This window comes from Balaenoptera acutorostrata, chromosome 4, assembly GCF_949987535.1.
Source record: "Balaenoptera acutorostrata chromosome 4, mBalAcu1.1, whole genome shotgun sequence".
NCBI classification, from domain to species: domain Eukaryota; kingdom Metazoa; phylum Chordata; class Mammalia; order Artiodactyla; family Balaenopteridae; genus Balaenoptera; species Balaenoptera acutorostrata.
In genome coordinates this window covers 10,358,077-10,382,055 of record NC_080067.1, presented here as the reverse complement: position 1 = coordinate 10,382,055, position 23,979 = coordinate 10,358,077, and the positions used below count along the sequence as shown (strand labels likewise).

At 41.6% G+C, this 23,979-nt stretch overlaps 1 protein-coding gene across 1 annotated transcript in view; it reads left to right on the top strand.

The window, feature by feature from the left end:
- The window catches only part of PLCL2 (phospholipase C like 2), a 193,747-nt gene that overhangs the window by 85,633 nt on the left and 84,135 nt on the right, over window positions 1-23,979 (top strand). The gene's annotated exons all lie outside the window — the stretch shown is intronic.

Sequence of the window (23,979 nt, the reverse complement as noted above, 5' to 3'; positions counted from 1 at the left end):
AGGAAGTTTTCTACGAGTTTGGTTATTTGGTTCAAACGTAGGTACATCTTCTGAAAGATTTATATTTTGTTTGCAGCATGGCCAAAGATCATACTTGAAGGTTAATTTAGTTGTTAACTTTTACGTCTTAGAGGTTCTCTTTCCTGAGTAGAAAAGTAATTGCCATCTACTTTATTTCCCAGTGCTTTTTATACAAGAAATATGTGATGAATCGCATCTTGAATTTAGTTTCTGAAAGTTATTCTTAGCAAGGACTTTTGCTTGCTAAATTTTGTTGGACAGTAAATATGTGTAACCCTGTGAATTGCCATTTGTGACTTTTCTGTCACAGAAATTTAGTATCTCACTATAGCAGTTTATTCACTTCAGGTGTGTGGTGACATCGTATCTTAAAGCTTCTTTTAGATGTTCTATTTTCTTCACCCCAAGTTATCCTCTTTTGTATTGTGCTATAAACTTATGCCACTTCAGATATGTAAGTAGGCAGGGTACTCATTTCTAAAAATATGTTTTCTGGTTAACAGTTTCAAGGAGGAACATCTGAGGCAGAGAATGCATTTGCTTCATGTTCATTAGAAAGTTCCAGCACCTGGAAGGTGCTCCGTGAATCCCCGTGGATTCAGGGGGCTGTACCACATGCTAGATCTCTCCCCAGACTGTAAAATTAAGACCCGTTCTCCGTTGGTGCGTTTCTGTCTTCATCCAGCCTCTGACCTCTTTTTCATTTTACCAGTTGATTTAGGCTTTTGCAAGTTTTTAGGAAACATTATTATCCCCCTGAGAATCCTGTGAGCGCTTCCGAGACACGGTGTTCACAGGGCTCGCTCTTCTAGTTTCCTTTTCTTGCTTTGGGGTAGATGTGTCTTTGGTGGACACATGGGTGATGTTTGTTACCATAAAGGCAGCAGTTGGGACCTACCGTATTTATCAAAACCCAGGAATGTGGCCCAAAGTCAGGACAGAAATGACACTTCTGGGCAGAGGGTTTTCAGGCATCTTGAAGTGAAGAGCAGGTGTTGGAAGCAGGGCCTGGGGTGGGATGGCCGGGCCTGCCTGGTGTAATTTAGCGTCTGGTGTCTGGCGGTTGTGTCTTGTCTTTCCCTGTTACCTGTGAGCCCCTTGGCGCAGGGAGAAGTGACTTCCTTTATCCAGAGGGTTGATGCTCCCGCTGTGTTGGCAAACTTTCTCCTCTTTCCTTTCCTCAAAGGAGAGAAGCTACTCCACAGCTGCATATTCTCTTACCAGAAAATCAAAAAAAAAAAAAAAAAAAAGAAAGAAAAGAAGAAAGCCATAGTGGAGGTTTCTAAAACTGAAATCCATTCTTCCTTATTCAATGACAAAAATAAACTTAATCTGTGAATATATTTTTAGTTCGATATAACTCTATCTTCACCCGTTTCTACGTTTCTGTATTCTGTGTAGATACTAATCTGATAACCTATCATTAGTGGGCCTTTGGGTTGTTTTTCCATAGCAGTGGCATTTTTTTATGTCATTAAATATTTTGTATTAATTTAAAGATGATATAAAGCATATATTAAAGAACATTTTGAAAAACAATCCCTCTAGGTCTCATCCCTCCCACACAGCTATTTTCACTCTTGCATGTTGCGTTCCAGGTGTACACGTATCTATGTAACAACATAGATGTTGTTAAAGGATGCTTTCTGTTTTGTTCAGGGTTTGACTGGTCATGATCCAGTCTCTAATCTACCTACTGTCATTAGGATTTACCAAGGCCCAACCACATTAAAAAGAACGTCTATGATTTGCAGCCATGGTTCAAAGCAGAGCTAAGTGACTCCCGTGAGAATAAAATGGTACATATGGGATAAGAGCTTCAGCATCTGTAGACTATGCTCTAACCAAATGAGGTGACCAGAATTGTCCACTACTGGCCACTCATTTTATAATGCTAGTAAGGACTAAACTGCAATGATTTTAATAAGGACAGAGAAATTCTCATTGTAAAGACTTTTTCTACTTTATCCAGAAAAGTATTCTAAAACATTTATAAGATACATTTGAGCAAATTCTTATTCCTTAATTATCATGAAGTATGTCTAAGGCTTCTGTTGCATTTTGGAGTCACATATTCAAATGCAATGATTTTGTACTTCATTGTAGGTCAGCAGCAAACTCCATTTTTTTCTGTATGCTGTGAAGACACTTAGTCAAAATGTGAAAGCTATTTATTTTCAGCGATTTAGGTAAATTGTTATTTACAACCAAGACAGGAAATGGGATAATTCTGTGGTTTCTGCCAAAAGCCATTTTATTATTTCTCTTCATACCTAAATGTGTGGAGGGTTATTTCTTTTCTAATATGTAAAGCTTAAATAATAAAGCCCTATTGACAGGTGTTGAGACTTGTTTTTAAAAGAAATGAGGAATTGTATAAACAGCTGATTTTTTTGGTAAGATTACAGCTTTTTTAAAGAAGAAGTAAAGGTCTAATAATTCTAAGAATAAAAATAACTTCCCACTAGCTGTTTTCACTGGCTCTTCCTTTCTATTTCACCTATTGATTTTGCTTAGTAGACATGTAATTGGTTGTAAAGTACTGAAATTTGGGGAAAATAAGATTTTATTAAATAGTAAATAATTTCCCTGGTTATTTGACTGTAAGCCTTTCTTTGTGGACAGGAGTGTTAGAGATTGCTGCTTCTATGTGAATCTTTTCAGGGTTTACCTCTTTGGATAATCTACTTGGCTTTTGATCTCCATAAATTAGAACATAACGACAATTCATAATTGACATGGAAAGTCAGAAAGAAGAGGATGTCACCAATAAGGGGAAAAAAAAGGATTATGATTTAAGGATCAGACCCATCTTTAGCAATTTCAGGGATAAATGGGTTACTTAAAAGAAGCTAAGGTGGATTGCTTTCGTGAAGTGGAAGTCCAAGTGGGTTCATTCCTAATTTTTGGACGTAGGATTGTCTCTTTTGCAAAGATAACTTTTCATGGAATTTCTTTAGTTACTTCTCTTCAGTAGAGGATGCAGTAGCTGTGGCTGTGTGTATTTTGGTTATTTTAAGGCTCAGGAGTCCTAGGAAGCCTCCCCTGGACCCGTAGGCTGGGAATGGTGGCTCCACCCCGAGTGCCCGCAGCTCCCTGGATGTGCTTCTATATCACCTTCTAATCACGGACTTTTGAATTGTTATTCCTGCCATCTCCACTTGACTGTAAGGTTTTTTAGTACTTCCGCTGTACCTGGCTCATGATGCTTTAATTATTGTTTGTTGAACTGAACTAAACTAAAAGCCAAAATAAAAAGCATAAAAATATACTTGATGAGTATACTATTTCGTTATGACACACATTGAAACACGGAAGGGTGACCATGAGGGAGACTTTTGGCTTATTGCTCTACTCCAGTGTCACTTCTCGTTTATTTCCTTAGGGAACCGAGTGATATAGTGGTGTCTGCGCTAAATTTGCGTACTCCGTGTGCTGTTGTCCCACACAGGGAATGTGTGAAAAGGATTTAGGGTTGTGGCGTCTATACGACCTGTGCGTGGGCAATGCCAAGAGTGAAAGCAGCTACTCTGCGGTGCCCCGGAAGGCACTTTATATGAACTCGCTCTCAGTGCAGAGGCACATGCGGGCAGCATCCAGATGGCAGTGAGGCACAGGAGAGTGTTAGCCTGTTTGGAGCGGCAATTTCTGAGGGCTTTGCAGAAGAAACAGAGCTGGTCATCAACACTGAGGGACACTACTCACTATTCCTGGTCACCCCTTAGAGATACCAGGAGGAAGAGAACAACAACTGAGATGATCCGTGGAATTATGACATCCTGAGCGGTCCATGAGTCTGAGCAACCCCGGAGATGTTGATCGGAGCCAAGACACTGGAAATTCCAACCCGCAGGAGAGGGGCCTTGTCCGACCACAGACACAGTCAGAGGAGCTCAAAGGAGGACCCAGCCAGACATCTGCCAAGCTGAGGAGTTGAATGACCCCGCAAGTCAAGAGAGAAGTTACGGGAAATGATGTTGAGCTACCTATACCTTTGTCACTGCAGACAGCTTTCCTAGCCTCCCTGAACATTGGGTTTCTTTGTAGAAGGTAGAAGACAATGACATCTGCATCTTGGCGCGGTGTGGGGTTTTAAAGAGGTGTCCGCCTGATTCACCAGCACTGGGCCCGGCGTGCTTGACTGTCCACTGTGTTAGTTCCTTCCTGACCTTGCAGTTCTTCTAGAGTGAATCATCCACAGATGGAAGGGCTCTGCCCCTCTGGTGCTTTAGCTCCTGTTTTGGGCATGGTAGAACTGTCTTCAAAGCTCTAATAGGGAAGACCAAATAATAACCTAACCATCGACCAAAAAAGGGTCACGTGTTAGAGAAACTTGGGCTGGGGGCCCAAGCTGGTGATAGGCTTTCAGGTTACAACAGCCCTTATTACATATGACTCCCAGTTATTTTTCACAGCAATACATGTTTAAGATTTCCAGTTCCTCTATCTCTTTGCTTCAAAACTGGAGTGTCCATTTAGTGTAGAAAGCCATGTGTTTTTAAGGGGAATTGGAGGAAAGAGGCTGACATTTGTGGGGCTTCTGAGTGCCAGATTCTTTCCCTTTCCCTCCGGTATTTCATTTGACTCACGGCAACCCTGTAGAATAAATTGTTATCCTTGTGTAAGGGATGAGAAAATCAAGGCAGAGAGAGGACGAATCCAGCAGCCTAAGGTCATGAGCAGCTAGGAGGCAGGGTCAGAATTTGAACCCAGGTCTGCAGGTGTTAATGCCGGTGCTCTTTATCTGAAATGCAGAAAGGCCACCTGGAGGGAGAGGTTTCAACGACAGGACAGCAGCCCCTCGGCACCGTGAGCGTCTGGGAGGCCGGGCTGCAGGCTCCGTGTGACCCAGGGCCCAGCCACGCTGGCACAGGGCAGACTCTGCAAAGATTTACTGAGTGAATGAAAGTCACAAGTTAAGGTACAAAACTAATTATTTTAGCAAGTGACAGGTTGTCAGCCATATGAAATTTGTCATCAGCGTTGTCGAATTACTGAAAGATATGTGACACGTATTAACATAGGCTCCACTCTGTTTAAAGGTCTGTGTTATAATTGGACAGTATCTGAAAAACTGACACAAAATAAAACTCAAAAGATGTCAGCAGTTTTTCAGATGACTAAAGAGGCACACGCTGCCTCTGGAGAAAAGTAAACTGATAAACCTAAAAATAATCTTCTAAAAAGTAATGATATAAATTTCGATTCATGTATTCTCCACTTCTTCTCCCCAAAGTTTAAATGTCCAAAAGTTGCCATTTTGGAGGTTTTTAAAAGCACTATGTATTTGCATGTAAAAGACAGCACAAACAGCTTTCAATCAGATAGAAAATTAAAAGTAAATGTAATAATTTAAGAACTAAATATACTATGCCAGTTCTTGGCCAAATAAATGAAGCTATTAGCTGTATGTTTTGTAAGAATCTTGTAAAGAGCTAGCTGAATGCTGGTATTTTAATTCGTGACCATAGACCCATGGATTCATCAAGCCTGGGATGTGATGGAAATTCTGCTAGGTTGAATAAATCAAGTTTTGTTTAACTGAGGATTTTTCACTAAAGGTAAAAAGTCAATTACTATGGCCATGGAGCTATTACAGTTGGTTGAATCACGTCAGTTCCCCCTACCCCGATAGACAGGAGCTGTAACAGGAGAGCCGGTACAGTGAGATGCCTTTTCCTTGGAATCCCTTTGGTCAAAGCGTATTTAGAACTAGCAAAAACCAATAAGTGCCTTCCTTTAGCGCTAGTTGACTGTTCCTTAGAAGTTCATTTCACAGTCTTAATGAAGATACACCAAGTAGTTTGCAATTTCATAAACTTCTGTTGAGGCTGCTCGTTTCATTTTCTTGAGGGTAAGGGAATGCCTCTGGAGCTTTGTGAGAAAGCCAGGGCTGACAAGTGGCTGCAGTCTGGGTGGTCTTTCAGGGGACGACAGCGTTGGTGTCAAAAGGAACTGGATGTTTATGATTTCTGTACCACAGGTTGGAAGGAGCTACCATCTTTCCTTGGGCTGATCTGTATTGTATATTAGTTCTATAAATAGTGCAATTTTGTGGCTTCAGAAGCTACAGATTATTTTTAAGTGGTTATCTTGACTGAGCAAGTTAATTTGTATCAACTAGGTGAAAGGCAAATGTAATTTGCATTTATTAAGCCTCTAAACCGCCAAGTAAAATATGCTTTTAGTAAGCCTGAGGGGGGAAAAATCATCATTTTCCACAGATTACTTGGTTGAAATCTTAGTTTTTAATTCCTTTTCAAGTTATGTCTGTGTCTTAGCATACATCACAACTTCTTACATAATATCAAGCCTATGAGGTCATTTAAATAGTATTGGATGATTCATTGTGGTCATGTATTATGGAGATCTCATTAGGACCGTTTTTGATTTCTCTCTCCCCAGCCCCCTTTTTTTCTTTTTTGGAGGACAGTTAACCTTGCTTTTCTCTTTGTGTATAGTGTGGCTTTGGGGGTAATATGAGGGTGAGTGAACATTGTGGGATTTTTTGGCAATGATGTTCATTTGTGATTTTTTAAAGTATAAGACCCACAAAATGTTATTCCAAGAAGCTTATATTGGCCTTGCTTGCTTGCTTTTGTGAGTGACAGCCCGTCTTTCCAGCCATTCATTCCTGAGTTCAGTGAGGAAATTTGCTGAGGGCTTGCTTTGGGCAAAGCCCGGCACTAGAAATGTCCTGGAAGCCTGGGGCGTGGGGCGTTGGAGTTAAAATATGACTAGGCCCTCCCATCAAGGAGCTTGTCACCTAGACCTGCTCTGTCCTATCTGTTAGCCTGGGAGCCTGGTGGTTAGTGGGTGCTGCTGTGTGGTCGGTCAGAATTGAGCTGTGCTCTAAGTGTGTCCCTTGCTCCCTTTCAGAGGCTCAGTAAAGGCAAACGATTTTAATTTTTATATCGATTACATGTGGAAATGATAGTATTTGGGGTTAAAGAAAATGAATTATGAAAGTTTATTTCATCTGTTTCTGCATTTTTAAGGTGGCTACTAGAAAAATTTTAATTACAAATATGACTCTCGTACTTTTTGGCCGCTCCTAAGCGAGACAGTGTCCCTGCCTCTTTCCAGTGATGTCACCAAGGGAAAGTGTCCATCTACCCAAAGATCACTCAGTGTTTTCCCCATAAATACTCATGTTTGTAACCACAACAAACAATAGCAGTCAGAGTATAACAGGATAGGAAATCAGAGCATATATTTCTCAGTAGCTCTTTAATTAGCCCATGATTATGTAAATATGTGGTGAGATAGCACAGTTTTTTCTTTCACAAGTATGATTAAAAAAAAATGGTAGTAAACACGAAACCAAGGTTCCCATCTGCTTCGAATTGAAATAAAAGAATGAAAGGGGGGGAGGGGCCGGAGAGCCATCCTCCTGCGATGCTGGCAGCCCGTAGGGAGCGAGGTCCAGGCGGCCACTTGTCTGGGGAGGAAGGACTCCGGCAGAAGGGAAAGCTCTGACCAAAGCCTCGTTAAAATGCTCGCTGTAGGAGGGAACAGGGTGATGCTGATACCAATAGTAGTGATAAGATCACCACGTGAAGTCCACTGACTTAGGGCATGGAGGGCTTCCCAGAGAGCCCTTAGGAGGAAGCTTTGTATAAGTTGTACCCATTTAGGTCCCTGAGTTTAATTTGGGTGAGCTCCTTTTGCGCTGACCAGTAATCCCAGTAAGTAAGACTTGAAGACTCCTAAGGTAATGGGAAAGTCTTAGGAAAGTCAGCCTCCGTGGTGCTTTCATATTTATTTTCTCCTTCGTGCCTTGCCAAGCCGTGTCAAGCAATTGAGGGCAAGTAATTACTTTCCTCATTTGATAAAAGTAGCGGCTGAGGTTTCAGGAGGTTTACGGACCTTCCCAAGGTCACAGCCGGTCCCCTGGGATGTGGGAGGACTCAGCGGTGGCTGGCGGAGCAGGTCGGCCCGGGAGAGGGAGGGAAAGGCCACGCAGCCTCGGGGCCTAGAAGCTGTGCACAGCCAGGTCCTGAGCAGCTATGGCTTCAAGCACTTAATCCCTCAGGGTCAAGACAGAAAAACAGGACTTTCCTTGAGTATTTAATCTAGGGAGTTGTTACAGCTGCTGGAAGAACCACGAGGCCAAAGGGGGAAACAAGGCCACCCAGAGGTGACTAAGTGCAGAAAACCATCCCAACCTGCAGGTGGAGGGATGGGAGCAGCTCAGTGCTGAGCCCGGAGGCCCTGGGGACACAGAGTGCACACGGCCTCTGCTGGCCTCTCCCCTGCAGGGAGGTGGAAGGAGAACCAGCCAGCTTCGCCCCTCTTGCCAGGCCTCAGGCCCCGCCAGAGCCTCATGGGTGTCACCCAGCAGGTACCCAGCTGACTCGGGGGCTGAGGAGACCTGCCACGAGGACCAGCTCTCTGCCACACGGGGCAGAGCGGGGTTGGGATAGGAAGCTTGCCATCTGCCTGGGAGAACTGTTGCGCCTCTGAAATGGTGGGATGATAGGTCCTGCCTCACAGAATGGAGGCCTCAAAGAGATCATGTTTGTAAAGTACCGTGCATCATAGCAGCTCAGCAAAGGTCAGCCCACCTCCCTTCCCCTGTGGACGGCTGCAGTTCGAGTGGGCAGTAGTTGCCGTGTGGCCCCAAAGCTCAGGTGTGTGACAGATGAGAGTGACTTAGATCCTGACGGTCTCTCTGACCACTGGTCGCAGGTTATTCTAGTCGTGAGCCTTACTTCACTCTTCTTTCTTTTTGAAATTTTCTCCCTTCTCAATTCATAAAGAACATCAATCCATAAAACATCCACTGCATTACCTAACTCGAGGACACTTCTGCCGCTGTCCAGGCGTGCTGGGCTACAAGAGCGAGGACTGCTCAGGCGGACTGGTCCAGGCCGTGTAGAGGGTTGATTTTCCCACATTCCTAATCCTGTCTTATTTTGAAAAGCCCTTGGTCTCAAGTTTTAGTCTTATTAAATTAAAAACTTCCCTACAGTAACGCTTTTAAAAGCACAACTAAATGACTTGAAAAACAAATTTATAATTGGAATAAACGTGGTTCAGCTAAAACTCCAGCTCTTTCCAGAGAACAGAATGTGATTTCTGTGTTGCTATTATAATTTCCAGTAAACCCAAGTGAATTTTACATCCTGTTTGGTTTGGGGGAAGAGGGGAGATGCATCAAATCAGATTAAAAGATAAACTTTTAGCTAATCTAAGTTTTAGATGCATTTCTCACGTGCCATGAGCCACAGACTAACTCAGCAACTTCACATTTCTGAACCTGGGGAGTTGGGTTTTGAGGTGACCGCAGGGTAGAGAGTCCTAGATTGTTGATGGTGACACGTATCACAGTGATGATGTCATATGTGTCTAATACATCATGTTTTGATTTAAAGTGAGAGCCACAACGCACGTCCATTTGTTGGGGGGCGGGAGGGGGGGAGATGCGACCCCTAGAAGAGCTGATCTGTGGTCTGTTGAGATGGTTGGTTGCAATGGCACAGGCCTCAGCTCCCTCCCCCTGCCCTGCACCAGCTCCGAGAACCCCTGCTCCGTCCACCTCCCATACGCCCTTCTAACAACTGTATCCCCTCTGTGAAGGCTGCCCTGCCGTTGCCCGCTCTCCACAGCGCTCCCCCACCCCTCCGTTCATCACATCCAGCAGATCGTAATTCCCGTTTGTGTCTCGCTTCCCCTTTTGGGGGCTGCACGGGGCCTGCCGTGAGGTTTGCAGGAAGGCCTGGGTCAGTGAGAGTCATGGGAGAGCAGGGCTCTGCATGGCTAATAACAGCTGGTCTGATTGTGCCCCCAGATCAAGGGGCGCCCCAGCCGGGAGCTGGGCAAGGACTTAAGGGCCAGCCAGGCAAGCTGGGGACGGGGCTAAGGGTCCATCCCCACAAAGGGGCGGAGGGTGGGGAGAACTGTAGAAGCCTCGGGAAATAAATAAGCAGCAGCCATGAGCATTAGGCCACCACGCCCAAAGGTGCACATGGCTACCCTTCCACTGATTCAAGGCAGCAAGACTAAGCCCGACCTCACCACAGGTAGAGCTGGGTTCCCAGCCTGGTAGCATGGGCTCTCAGACTGGACAGAGACATGTCCAGACAGACCCAACTGGCCCGCCTGCCTGCCTGCCTTCCTGCCAGTCAGGACGGGACCATCCCTGAGGCTGAGATTGGACTTTGGTTACACCTGAATCTCCAGTGCCTGGCACTTAGCAAGGATGTCACACTTGTTTAATAAGGTCGCTTTCAAGGAGGGTGAACACCTGTTTCACTTTGCCCAGGACAGCCCCTGTTGTGGTGACATATTTATTAATAATTCCCGTTATCACGCAGAAGTGCCCCCGTTTGATGTCACTGACCCGCGGGGAAATAGAGTCCAGCAGTTGCTGGTGGTTCCAAGCATCCCCGTGGTCTGTGGGTGCTGCCCCCTCCCGTGGGATCCGTCGGGCACTGCTTCGCTTCCCAGCGCCTTCTCTCCAGAGCCTTCTCCGTAAGAGCCGGGGCCTTAGGGACTCGGTGCAGGGTTGCAAAATGGAAGGGTCACCTTCGAAACTCAGAAATCAAAGCACTGTTTAGAAGTGGCAGTTGGTGTCGCAGCCAGATTCTTGGAATAAGGACCACATCTTGCTTAGTAAGGGCTTTTGGGGATTTGTTTGCAAGTAGACCTAGAATTAGTCCTTGTTATTACTCCTGGATAACTTTAATGAAATAAAGTACAGTATAATTAAATGTGGTGTTTTTAGCTTGTATTATCTTAACTTCATGTAAAATGTAGTCATGCCTGTTAAATGCCTGTATTTCATTCTCACACCAGTATCCTGAAGCATATTAATAAAAAGCCCTTCTAGTTCCAAATCTCAAAACGAAAGTCTGCAGCATGTACTTTGTAGGATGGCTCTAGCTTCTTGGTTTTGTAATCGATACAACTTGATACAGAGACCCCTGTTAATAGTGTGTTCTGTGTTGTATTATTTAAAACATGAATCAGGTTCAGGAAGCTGTATTTAGGATGAGTTTTGTACCTGCTGCGTGAATTAATTGTGCACTTGGTATCCTGTCATGTCTCTCAGTGGTTGGGGCTTACAGCAATGAGGGCTAGAAATGGTGACACAAGATTTCACTGAAGCCGTTCAATTGCTTTAGTCACTGGCGGCGTAGGCCATTTAAAAACGCATTAATGATGAGATTTTGCTGGGTTTTAACACTGCTTTTCATTTCAGTTTGATGAGCTAATTAATTTGGAAGGGACTCGTGGTTTTAACTGATTCAGGAGAATGGCAGGACTGGACCTTCTGCCATTCAAACTGGCATTGCTCTGTTTTCCAAACGTTCTCGCTTAATCGCTTGAGTCTTAATGGATTCCTGCCATGTAGGCATTGGCATTTTTATTGACTTCTTAACCAAAGTGTAGCTTTTAATTTAAAAAAAAAATGGAGGGCATATTTGTGGCACTTCAGCAGGTGTTTGTGTTAGAAAATCTGGTATTTGCGTATAACACCTCTGTGTAGAAAAGTGGTGGGTTGGAAATTGACTATAACTTAAAATTTTTTCAATAAATAAAAAATTTCAATAATAAAACAATTTTTAGAAACTTACTGTGGTAATCATTTCATGATGTATATAAGTGAAATCATTATGTTGTATACCTTAAACTTTTACAGTGCTGGATGTCAATTAAATCTCAATAAAACTGGAAGGAAAAAATTTGGATTATGACAACGTATACTGTAACATTTTGGGATAATCGTAACTGTTTAAAGAGTTCTTTTAAAAGGATACAGGTTTCTATCTGGTGTTTGAAATGGTGAGCCTTTAAGTGGTAATCTTTGAGTTCATTCATTTATTCAGGGAGGTTAATAAATATTTAAGTGTTATTATCCTTTAGCTCAGTTTTATTAGGCTGTGAAGGCAGAAATACCTACATGAATGGGCTGCTGATTCTCAAGTTATAAAACAAATGAGGCCTTTTTTATTTGTTGACCTTTTAAAACAGGTTGTGAGTTGTATTTGCACACACAGGAAAAGTGCACTTGATTATGAGCTTTGTACACATTGGTATTTCTCCGTCTGTGGCTCAGGAGCACGCGCTGCACCCAGGGGAGGTGCCGAGTCCTCTCCCTCAGGGCTGCGGCGTACCTCTGCAGTGTTGCCTGCAGGCCTCATGCCAAGCCTCCTCTTGCCCGCCTCCCCTTATCCTGTCCCCAGGCCCCGTGAACTTCTTCGGACCTTGCAGGCTCTTTCTCATCACATGTCTTCGCACATGCTGTTCCTTCTGATTAAACTTCCCTGCCTTTACATTTCCGTCAGGATCCAGCTCACAGTCACCCCTTGGGGTCCCATCTCCTCTTGCTTTTCCAAGGACTTCGCTTCTTCAGAGATCTCTTCCCTTCTCCTGCATCATTAGTTTCCCTTCTTCACGGGACAAATCCCTTCAGCATGGAACCTGCTCTAATGTCTCCAATCTGAATGAAAAAAGAGACACACACACACTCTAACTACCAATTCCTTTCCCTGGCTCCTCCTTCACAGAGTTAACTGCAGTCACTGTCTCCATGTCTCATTAATCTTTGCCTCCAGCTCATCCCAGGAGGCCTTCTGGCCTTTGCTACTACCCTGAAACTGCTTTTGCCAGGGTCACCAAAGAACTCTGCCAAATCTCAAACATATATCACTAACTTACATCAAAGAATGCATTAAAAAGGGAATAAAGAAATGAAAAGACATGGGACATATAGAAAAGAAAAAGTAACGTGGCAGATGCCAATCCAACTGTATCAATGATAACATTAAATGTGAATGGATTAAATAATCTAATCAAAGGCTGAGATTGTCAGACTGGAGTTTTTTTTTAAAAAAAAGATCCAACTATATGCTGTCTACACATTTGATTCGAAGATTCAATACAAATATGTTGAAAACAGCAAGGTGGGAGAAGATATATCGTGCAAACAGCAACCATAAGAAAGCTGGAGAGGCTATGCTAATATTAAGCATGCTTTACTTTCCTGACCTTACCTCTCAGAAGCATCACTGACTATTCCTATTTAAACACTTTATTTCATGGTTGCTGCAATACCACAATATTCTGGAGTCACTATTACATTTCTGGTTTCTGCTTTCTTGCCTCTTTTGCTAGTCCCTCTTTCTCTACCCAACCTAAAATATTGGGATGCACCAGATTAAATGCTAGGCCATCTTTTCTGTCTCTCCTCCTTCACTAGGTAATCTCATGTGGCCACCAAGGTGCTATGGCTTCCAAATTTACATCTGTAGGCTTGACCTCTCTACAGATTTCCACATTCATATATTTAACTGCCTATGTGACATCTCCACTTAGATATCTAGAGGCATCTCAAACTTATCATACTCAAAATGAAACTACTGATTTTACCCCCCAAAAAAACAATTCCTTTATCTTCCCCATCTAAATAAATGGTACCATTATGTGCCATTTAATCAAGCCAGAAACTTGGCAGTAATCTTAGATTCCTCCATTTCTGTCATGTGCTGTGTCAATCCATCAGCAAATGTTGTCTGTTCTATCATTTATATTATCTTGAAGCCATCTACCTCTCTCCATCTCTGTTGTCACCACTGTGGTCCCAACTACCTCCTCAAACTCATCCTTTGTATTTCTGTGGTATCAGATGTAACATTTCCTCTTTCATTTCTGATTTTATTTATTTGAGTTCTCTCTTCCTCTCTTTTTTTCCTTGGTGAGTCTAGCTAAAGGTTTGTCTGTTTATCTTTTTTTAAAAAAAAGAAAAGAACAGCCCTTCATTTCATTGATCTTCTCTATTGTTTTTTAGTCTCTATTTCATTTATTTCCACTCTGATCTTTGTTATTTCTTTCTTTCTACCAACTTTGGGCTTAGTTTGCTCTTCTTCTTCTAGTTCCTTGAGCTGTAAAGTTAGGTTGTTTAATCTTTCTTGTTTCTTTTCTTTTTTTATAAATTTATTTATTTATTGGCTGTGCTGGGTCTTTGTTGCTGTGTGCGGGCTTTCTCTAGTTGTGGAGAGTGGGGGCTACTGTTCAATGCAGTGCACGGGCTTCTCATTGCGGTAGCTTCTCTTGTTGCGGAGCACGGGCTCTAAGCATGTGGACTTCAGTAGTTGTGGCACATGCACTCTAGAGCACAGGCTCAGTAGTTGTGGCACACGGGCTTAGTTGCTCTGCGGCATGTGGGATCTTCCCAGACCAGGGCTCAAACCCGTGTCCTCTGCATTGGCAGGCGGATTCTTAACCATTGTGCCACCAGGGAAGTCCTCTTGTTTCTTAATGTAGCCATTTATTGTTATGAAGTTCCCTTTTAAAACTGCTTTTGCTGCATCCCATAAATTTTGGTATTTTGTGTTTCCATTTTCATTTGTCTCAGGTATTTTTTTCATCTTTGACCCATTAATTCTTCAGTGGTATATTGTTTAATCTCTGCATATTTGTAAATTTCCAGTTTTCTTCCTGTAATTGATTTTTAGTTTCATACCATTGTGATTGGAAAAGATACTTGATATGATTTCACTCTTAAATTTATCAAGGATTGTTTTGTTGCCTAGCATGTGATCTGTCCTGGAGAATGTTCCACGTGTAGTTGAGAAGAATGTATATTCTATTGCTTTTGGATGGAATGTTTTGTACATATCTGTTAAGTCCATCTGGTCTAACATGTCATTTAAGACCAGTGTTTCTTTATTGATTTTTCTGTCTGGATGACCTAACCATTGGTGAACATGGAGTATTAAAGTCCCTTACTATTATTCTGTTGCTGTATATTTCTCTCTTTTGGGTCTGTTAATACTTACTTTATATATTTAGGTGCTCCAGTGTTGGGTGCATACATATTTACAGTGTCACATCCTCTTGTTGGGAATACCCCTTTATCACTGTGATACTGATTCATCAGAAGGTGTTACTGTTCTGACTGCTTGAATTGGTCCAGCCAGCCATATAGAATATAAGATATGGCCCATTCCTTCAAAACTTTTACTTTCCACTTGAGGAGATAAGGCTAACCCACATAAAACAATTGGAGATCTGAATAAGACTATAATTAAGTGTTAAATTATAGGGTAGAGACTATAAATACTGTACAAGTTTGGAGAAGAGAAAACATTGAGGGCTGGACTAGTGCAGGCACATGAATGGCTTGGGACTTAAAAGAATATTTTGTAGAAGGCTGAGTTTTCCTTTCTTATGCATTTTTTCTCTTTTTTTCTGATACTTTCCCACCTCCCACTAATTTCATATGCAAATAAACCATTGGGTTAAAAAAAGGCCCTTGGAAGGTTTTTTTTTCTCCCTACCAGACAAGATAGAAAGAAAATAATAAACAAGAGGATGATAGAAAATACTGTTGGTGAAGCAATTTTCCTTTAAAATTTTAATTTAAAAATAACTGTGGAAATATTAAAATTCCTGACTGAAAGATCTACTGTTGTTTCTTTTTTATGGTGGATATAGCCCACGGCAGTAGCTTTGCCTGTGTATGGATCTCTATGGAAACTTTTCTTTTGACTCTTGACTATCCCTGAACTACCATCATTTTCCTCTCAATGCAGTGACAGATTTAAGGATTAAAAAATGAGGAAAATAAATTCTTCCTCCTAAGCTACTCTGAAGTAGTGAAGAACCAGTACAATTTAGGGGGAAAATTGTGATTGAGAAGGTACTCTTAGAATTGATTGTATTTGTAGCTAAGAATTCACATTATGTAATTTGACTTGCATACCTTTTAAAATTAGGTATGATTTACCAGTTATTAACAATTAGGTTATGTAACCGTATCTCAAAACAGCTCTGCAGTATAGGAAGTCGAAAGGCTTTAGAATGTGCTAAATAAGGAATTACCACATACACAGTTGAGAAATACAGTTTTCACCCCAAAGTGGACCACTTAAGTACCATTATTATGGATTATAAAATAAAATTCATTAGCATCAGTATTTTCACTGGAATGTAAAGTAGCGCTGGTGTAGTTTGTAGGGCCTCAGTGCTCACCCTTAAGGTTTTTATTACTGGAGAAAACCAATGAATTTTATTGCAGTTTACATTGGACACAGATGTAGATGATGGTTTTGTAAATTTACTTTGAATAAATATCTCAGTAGTAGTGAAAGTGTATCACCAAAAGAGTGTGGTTATGAAAGTATTATATTCTATTATGGTCCTCTGATTTTATAATTAAAGACCCCAGTGTTTTAAAGACAGGTGTAACCCAATACATCGAGTGACTTGGAAGCTTTAACCTGACCTTGAAAACTTCATTTTACAGGAACTGGAAATTTGTTTTCTTTACATGCAATTGTTTTGAACACTGTAGGAAATAATATGGGAGCATGAAGTGGAAGGAATCATCTGAATAATTCTGATCAGAGAGTACCCTGGGTAGTCATTTGGTTATTTTTTAGAGAAAACTATTATGGGGATCATTGCCTCAAAATTTTTTATATGTGAATACTTATACATGAGTTAAATTGTAATTGTCACTAAATTGATGGGATTTAAAATTAACAAATGACTTTAAGAAATGGTTTACTTCTTTGTTCTTTCTCGACATGGGGATGCAGCCTTCTGAAGCTTTATTTTGAGAGGGCATCTGGCTATTTTTGACAGGTTCTCAAGGTATCTTGGGCATCACATCCATCTGGTCATGCTCAAAAGTTCTATGGTAGCATTAAGTAGTGGCCCCAGTTAAAAAAGACCCAAAGAGAGTGATGTTCATTCTGTTTCTTCTGGGATGGGGCTAACTTTCCACAAATCCTAAGTGATCAGAGTATTGCATCTACACATTTATGACAGTGTTTCTTTTTATTCTTCTTCCATGATTTCCAAGAAATCATTTCAGTCTGAAATATATTTACTGAACAGTGTCTAATGTAGGGTGTATAAAACTTCAGGAAGCATTTAGAGCACTTTCCCAATATGAACTCATTCTTATCATTATAACAACCCTATGAAGCAGGGACTATAAATAACATATGGGGGGGTGTGGGTATGTTTTTGATCTCTATTTTATAGGTGGGAAAACTGAGGCATAGAGAACATGCAATACTAACTTACATCTTGTGGCCCATAGCATTTCCATGGGTGATTCCTAAACTAGAAAGTTTATGAAATGCTGGATTATTTTGTTCTACTTTGGAATAAAGAAAACCATTTCACAGTTATAAATAAGAGCTCTTTCTGTGATTGATTGATTTTGCTGTTTTTATTAGCAAAATTCCATTATATATCCATAAATGATGTCGTTTTCTCTTTCCCCTCTCTCAGTTTGTCATTTCTCTTTTGGATAGCCTTAAAATTTCCTTTACAACCCTGTAAAACATTTATCCTTTGCCTTTAACACTGAAGGCTGACATTCTTAGGAAATGATAAACCTTTTTCTTTGCCTTCTAAAATTTATGTCAATAAAGCCAAGAGTCTAAACTTCGTAGAATAGGTTTACAAATTACTGTCAGAATCCAATCACAGCTTTATGGAGCCTCTGAAACTCACCTGTGACCCCTTAAAGACCTACATCTACATTAGGGACACCTTCGTCTGGGGAAGCAGAGGGAAATTTAGCGAATACAGTCCTTTAAAAGAGAATCACTTTTCCCATTAAACTATTAAGCTGGGTCAAGTAGACAACCTGTGGTTAGATGTAAGTAGATCACCTGTAATCCATCTGAACTGTAGTTCTTACCTACATTCCTCTGTATCTCACTTTCTTTTTTGCTCTGGCTACCTTAAAGCTTTTCTCTTTGTATTTAGTTTTTAAGCAATTTGACTATGATAATATAGGTATAGGAGTGTGTGTGTGTGTGATTGTCCTTGAGTTTCTTGGATCTAACTTTGGAAAATTCTAGGACATTATTTCTTCTTCTGCCGTATTCTCTTTCTTATCCTGCTGGGACTCAATTTTCACATATGTTCTACAGCCGCTCTGGGATGCACTGTTTTATGTTTTTTCACTTTTTAAATCTTTCTGTGTTTTAGTTTGGATAATTTTTATTGACATCTCTTCAAGTTCACTGAATCTTTCCTTGGCTATGTTCAGTCTGCTTATAAGCCTGTCAAAGGAATTCACCACTTCTGATAGTTGGGGTTTTTAAATAGCATTTCCATTGGACTCTTTTTTTATAATTTCCATCTTTCTGCTGAAATAGCCCGTTTAATCATGAATATTGTCTACTCCCCACCCCCAGATTATTTTGTATATTAATAATAGTTGTTTTAAAGTTCCTGTGTGATAGGTCTAGGTCACCTCTGAGTCTGGCTCTGTTGATTGCTTTGTCTCTTGACAGTGGGATTTTTCCTTACATTTTGTGTGCGTGTGTGTGTGTGTGCGCGTGTGCGCACGCTGTAATTTTTATTGAGTGCTAAACATCACGCTTAATAGAGACTGAGGTAAATAATATTTATGCTCAGAAATGAACATGCCTCTTCTTCTTCTAGGTCATTAATGTTTGGGGAAGTTGAGTCAATCTAGTCAATAATTGATCTGGGTTTATGTTTTGAGTTGCCATTGTTACCTTCAGTGTACTGCTGGCTTCAAATTCCTCTACCTGTGGGCCACCATAACCGTGTGTCTAGGTGGGGACTGGGGTCCTGGAAGGTTTACTCATGGTTCCTGCTCTGCCATCTGCTTTCATCTGCAAAGGCCTGTGTCAGAAAGGGCTCTCTTTCCATGGTCTTATGCCTCCTCCGTGGTACACTGCCTGCTTCTCGGTGCCCAGCGTCGGCTGGAGCCGGGGATTTCTTAGTCCTCCTGGTCTAGTTTCAATCTTAGGCAGCCCTGTGCACCTGGGCCTCAAGGGTGGGACCTTCTGGGCATTCCTGCCCTGCTCCCCAAGGCAGCCAGACTCTGCCTATATCTGTGGTGAGTTTCTGCCCCTCTCCTGGTGGTAGTAGAGTTCTGCTTTATTGGTACAGGTGCCTGAGTCCAAGGGCCAGTAGATCTTTGCTTGGCTGCGGAAGGAGATGGATTTTTCTTCTACCCATCCCCCAGTAGCCCAGGGAGAAAGCGGGCTTGCTGCCATTCCCCCAGTGGCTTAAGGCTTTTGCTTCGTCTGAGAGGAGGGTCGGGGAAGTAGCAGAGTTTCATGGTGTCCCCATCACCTGCTGCATGCCTGTGTCCTGGAGAGGGGCTCTCTCCTGCTCTGGCCCCAGTCTTTCTCAGGAGCAACCTGTGAAGGCTTTCATGTGAGTACAAACTCTCCCTGTGTCTGGGGTACCCAGTTCCTCCAAGCTGATATAGTAGCCCACACTCGGCCTTTAGGATTCCTTACAATTTTAACTGATTTCCTTTTTTAAATTTTATTTTATTTATTTATTTATTTATTTATTTATTTATCTATCTATTTATCGTGGCTGCGTTGGGTCTTCGTCGTGGCACACAGCCTCTTCATTGTGGTGTGCGAGCTCAGTAGTTGTGGTATGTGGGATCTTAGTCCCCCAACCAGGGATCGAACCGGGGCCCCCTGCACTGGGAGCACGGAGTCTTAACCGCTGGACCGCCAGGGAAGTCCCTTAACTGATTTCTTTTATGTGCTTCCATGGTGGACTCTTCCTCCCGTGCTCTACAAACTGTGAAACAGTGTCTGTGTCTTCTCTCTCCTTGGAGGGGTTTTTCATTCCTTGGAATTCAGTTCCCTTGTGATCACAGTTCTCTGATGGGTATAAGAAAAGTTGTGATTTTATTGATAGTCTGGCTTTTTCTTGTGAAGTGGGAGTGACGTTCTCTCTTGGCTTTCTGCATCCTAAGCTGTCATCTGAACTGGACTTGCCCACATTTGGGACCGTCCAGTCACCCATAGGTTCCCAAGCCATTAGCAGATCCGTGAGGAGGGCATCCTCAGGCCAAGCAGCTTTCTGTTACTTGCAGTAAAGGGCCCGTCCATGTGAGGGGGAAGCAGCTTTTGACCATACTTAGCTTTTCTTCAAGTTATTTTATTCTTTTTCAGTTCATCTGATTTTATAAAATGACCTTCAGAGTGACTGTTTTTGCTCCAGATCCTTTTTTTTTTTTTCTTTTTTCCTTTTTGCTCATCTTGGAGAGCACATCAAAGCTTTAAAGATGTATGAAAAAACCTTGCAAGGTAACCCTGATGTACCCGACATGACTTATTCCTTCAACTCAGAGCTATTGTTACTGAGCTGGAGAAAGGTCAGGGCTTGCTGTGCTTGTTTAATGGGCCTCAAGTTGTTTCTGGGGTTTTTTGTTTTGTTAAGGATAGAAATTTTTTTTTTTTAACATCTTTATTGGAGTATAATTGCTTTACAAGGATAGAAATTTCTTTAACCAGTGTTTCCAAACTCTCTTTCATCCCAGACTCCCTTCAATAAACATAAAGATCTCATACTCTTCTTTAATGTTACTTATACATCAGAGTAAATAACTGGACTCAAAACAAACCAGAAGGATAAACGGCTGCTCTGTCTTCACGCTCCATCCCCTTTGTTAGGGCACCGTGTCAGTTTCTGCCAGCGTGTTGAATCTGGAGGTTGATTCGTCATTTTCTCGTGGTGTATATTGAGAAATAGTCAAACAGAAAATGGAAACAAATCAGTTTAGAAATACAAGAGGAATGCAGTAGGACCCAGCAGGCCATGCTGTCCCAGCAGGACATCAACTCCTGGGCCTTGAGACCAGACTCCGACTCCTCAGACGGGTTTCCTCTTCTCTAGAAGGTGCTACGGTAGTTGCATCAGACCCAAGCACCTTGTTGCTGGTAAAGAAGTGAGGCCCACCTATTTGTCACCTCATTTCAGGATGAGAATTTATGAAATTGCTCACGCCCATTTATGAACTGCTACCTCTGAAATACCCCAGATGGTCATTTTAGAGGCCAAAAGATAGCGACAAACTTCTGTTAAATAAAGTAGGCAGTCTTGTTAGAAATAGGTATGTTTTTCCATTGGGTTCAATGTGGCTACTTCCGTTTTTATTGTTAAATATAAGTTCTATAAACATTTTCATTCTTTCTGAGTTTGCTGTGATGCAGAAAACCTCGCTTAGCCTCTTTCTAGGTCATTGCTTTCACAAAATTATTCCTGATACAAAAATGTTATTCTGTAAATAAGCGTTGGTTAAACATATAAATGAATCTTTAAGCTTCTGTCCCGTTCAAAATTTTATGATGCTTTACCTAGAATTCAGAATTTCAGGGTTGATATGGAGGTGGGTTCTTTTGGAAGCTGGTTTTCTTCCAGACTGGACGTAACTTTTGTGTTTCTTCTCTTGGTATTAAGAAGTGCTGATAGCGCAGCAGAAATGCACCAGTGGACCAAGTTTATCTACATGTTGTGGTTTCCACCACTCGGAAGCTTTAGGTAACGAGTACTTACAACATTAAGAGCCAGTTCTGAAACATCATCTGTACAATTTTAAAAGTATTTGGAGGCATCTCCATCTCAGCAGAAACTTACGTTTTTTTCTTCTGGTTTTAGGTGATTAGTGCATGTAAGTTATACACATTTAGTTTTCCTTTAGTCAAAAAAAAGAACTGTATGTGTAGCACATATAGTTTGATCACTTTTTAATTTTAAATTTAAACTAACTAACATTAAGACGCAACACAGAAAATAGATTCCAACTCAGCTGCCGACGGGCTGCTTAGCTTATGCAAGTACGTGATCACTGCTGGGCTAAAAAGTGAAGGCTAGGTGGAAATATGTAGGATGGGATAAAGATTCTGGGACAAAGTCAGGCAGGTTGGGGGCCTGGGTCTCCTGCTGAGGAAGCCCACTTCTCCCTCCCTCTGCCTTCCTCTTCCTTTCCTCCGGGCTGTGGGGGACCAGCTTGCCTTCACATCCACCTGTTGCTTCCATCCAGTGATGAGGGCCAGCTCCCGCCTGCTCTGTTGGTCTCCAAGCAAGCACGCTTCTCTTGATGTTTTCTAATAGCTTTTTCTGCTAGCAGGGAAGGAGAGACAGACCTTTTCATTCAGACCTCCATGTGCTGAAGTGGTAGTCCAGTATTAATCAATATGTTGAGAATGACAGAATAAAAGATTACACTGTTGAGAAAATGCTGTATATATATTTCAATGAATAAATGGATAGGCACCTCCATTTATCTTTGTGATTCCTTTTACTAGTGGCAGTTTTGAGATATAATTTATAAAAATTATAAAATTCCCTCACTTAATTAGTATGTTGTCTTTATTAAAGGTAAATATGTATTTTTAAAGGTAAAGACAACCCTCATTCTGAAAATTAGGAAATTCATGCATCTGTTTCATACCCTTATACATGGCTGATTACAAATTTAATTTCATGCCAACTTGCTTGAATAGACAGAATACAATCTAAGTTTTAGGGATTGGAACAGCTGTAGTATTCAATACAATGTATCTTATAGATACGATTACCACAGCTTTAATGTCTTTTGCACTTTATTGCTTGGAGGATACAATTATAAAGAAATACTCTGCCTTGTGGCTTTTATGTTTCATGTTGGCATTCAGATCACAAAAGCCTCTTTGGTTCATTTTGAAACTTTGAGGGAAATGATACCTGTATGATTTAAAGTTTAAGCTTAATTGCCTTCTGCAAATTGCTTTTGGAAGTATAGGTAGTCAAAAAGTAAAAGTAGTTTTAAATTTCAGACGCAGAGAATAGCGTAATCACTTTTTTAAATGTAGAGGTTTTATTCAAAATAGATTCTCTTGGGGACTTCCCTGGCGGTCCAGTGGTTAAGACTCCACGCTTCCACTGCAGGGGGCGTGGGTTCGATCCCTGGTCAGGGAACTAAGACCCCACATGCTGCGTGACACGGCCAGAAAAAAAAAAAAAAAAAAAAAAAGATTCTCTCAGAGCAGGAAAGTTAGAATGCCTTTGTACAATATTTTGCATGCTCTTTTCTTTATTGCATGAAAGTCATATAATCCCAACCTCCATCTCTATTTCTTATTTATGAATATAATGACTTACTGAAAATTTATCACAAATTTCATATGCCTTCTGAAAGGCAATGTCGAGTTTTAGGTTAAAATTGCGAAAGATGTTGTGAGGCCATTTGAGCAATTTAAAATAATAATAATAATAAAGGCATCTATACAGGGAAAGAACTTAAATGCACACATAGATGTGGCATCAGCTCCTTGAGGTGAGCACCTGCTACATCATGCAGGAAAGTTGAGGAGTGCATTATTGGTGATGCAGACTGCTGTAGAAATAGATGTTGCCTGAAGTTTTTCACTTGGTAGTGTTACTAGTCTGTTAATATTGGAAGGACTTGGGTGACTTGTTCTAAACATTCGCCTGGTGCATGGGAGCAGGCTTTAATAAATCCAACTCCAGAATTTTAGAAGCACCTCTAGCTGAACTCTGGGCCTCCCACCCAGACTTAATACAACGACAGAAGTAAAACCATATCTATTTGAAGGGTTTAGGACCATGACCAATCTAATACGAGGCTCTGAAGAGCCAAGAATTGCCGCTGGAACTTCAGTGTCTACTCACGTAACACATAATTTAATGGTTCATACTTTGTCTCCAGAAATAGCCCAGACAGCTTAGTGAGTCCAAGTGGTTAGAGAGTGGTTTTAAACTTTATTGTACATTCCCATCACCTAGAGTGCCGCCTAAAATGTAAATTCCTGGGTACCACCTCCTGGAGAGCTGATCCCATGAGCCTAGGAATCTGCATTTCACCCAGGTAACCCAGGGGATTCTGAGGAAAGTGGTTTAGTGACAACCTTTCGGGAAACACTGGTGTAGGAGGTGTATAGCCAGCAGGGTCTGCTTCATGGGTTGTAGTCCCGGTGCACCGTACAGATGCCATACTCAGGAAGGCCATGTAGTTGGCTTAACGCTCTTCCCTGGCCTTCTTAAAAGTCTTAATTTCTGAACGAGGTTGTTCATTTTCCCCTGCATTTTCACTTTCCCCTGGGCCCTGCAAGTTGTGTGGCCAATTCTCTATGCGAGCTTTTCTTATGTATTACTGGAATTGTGTTTCTTGATCCTCATGGGTTGCAATAATTCAATAAT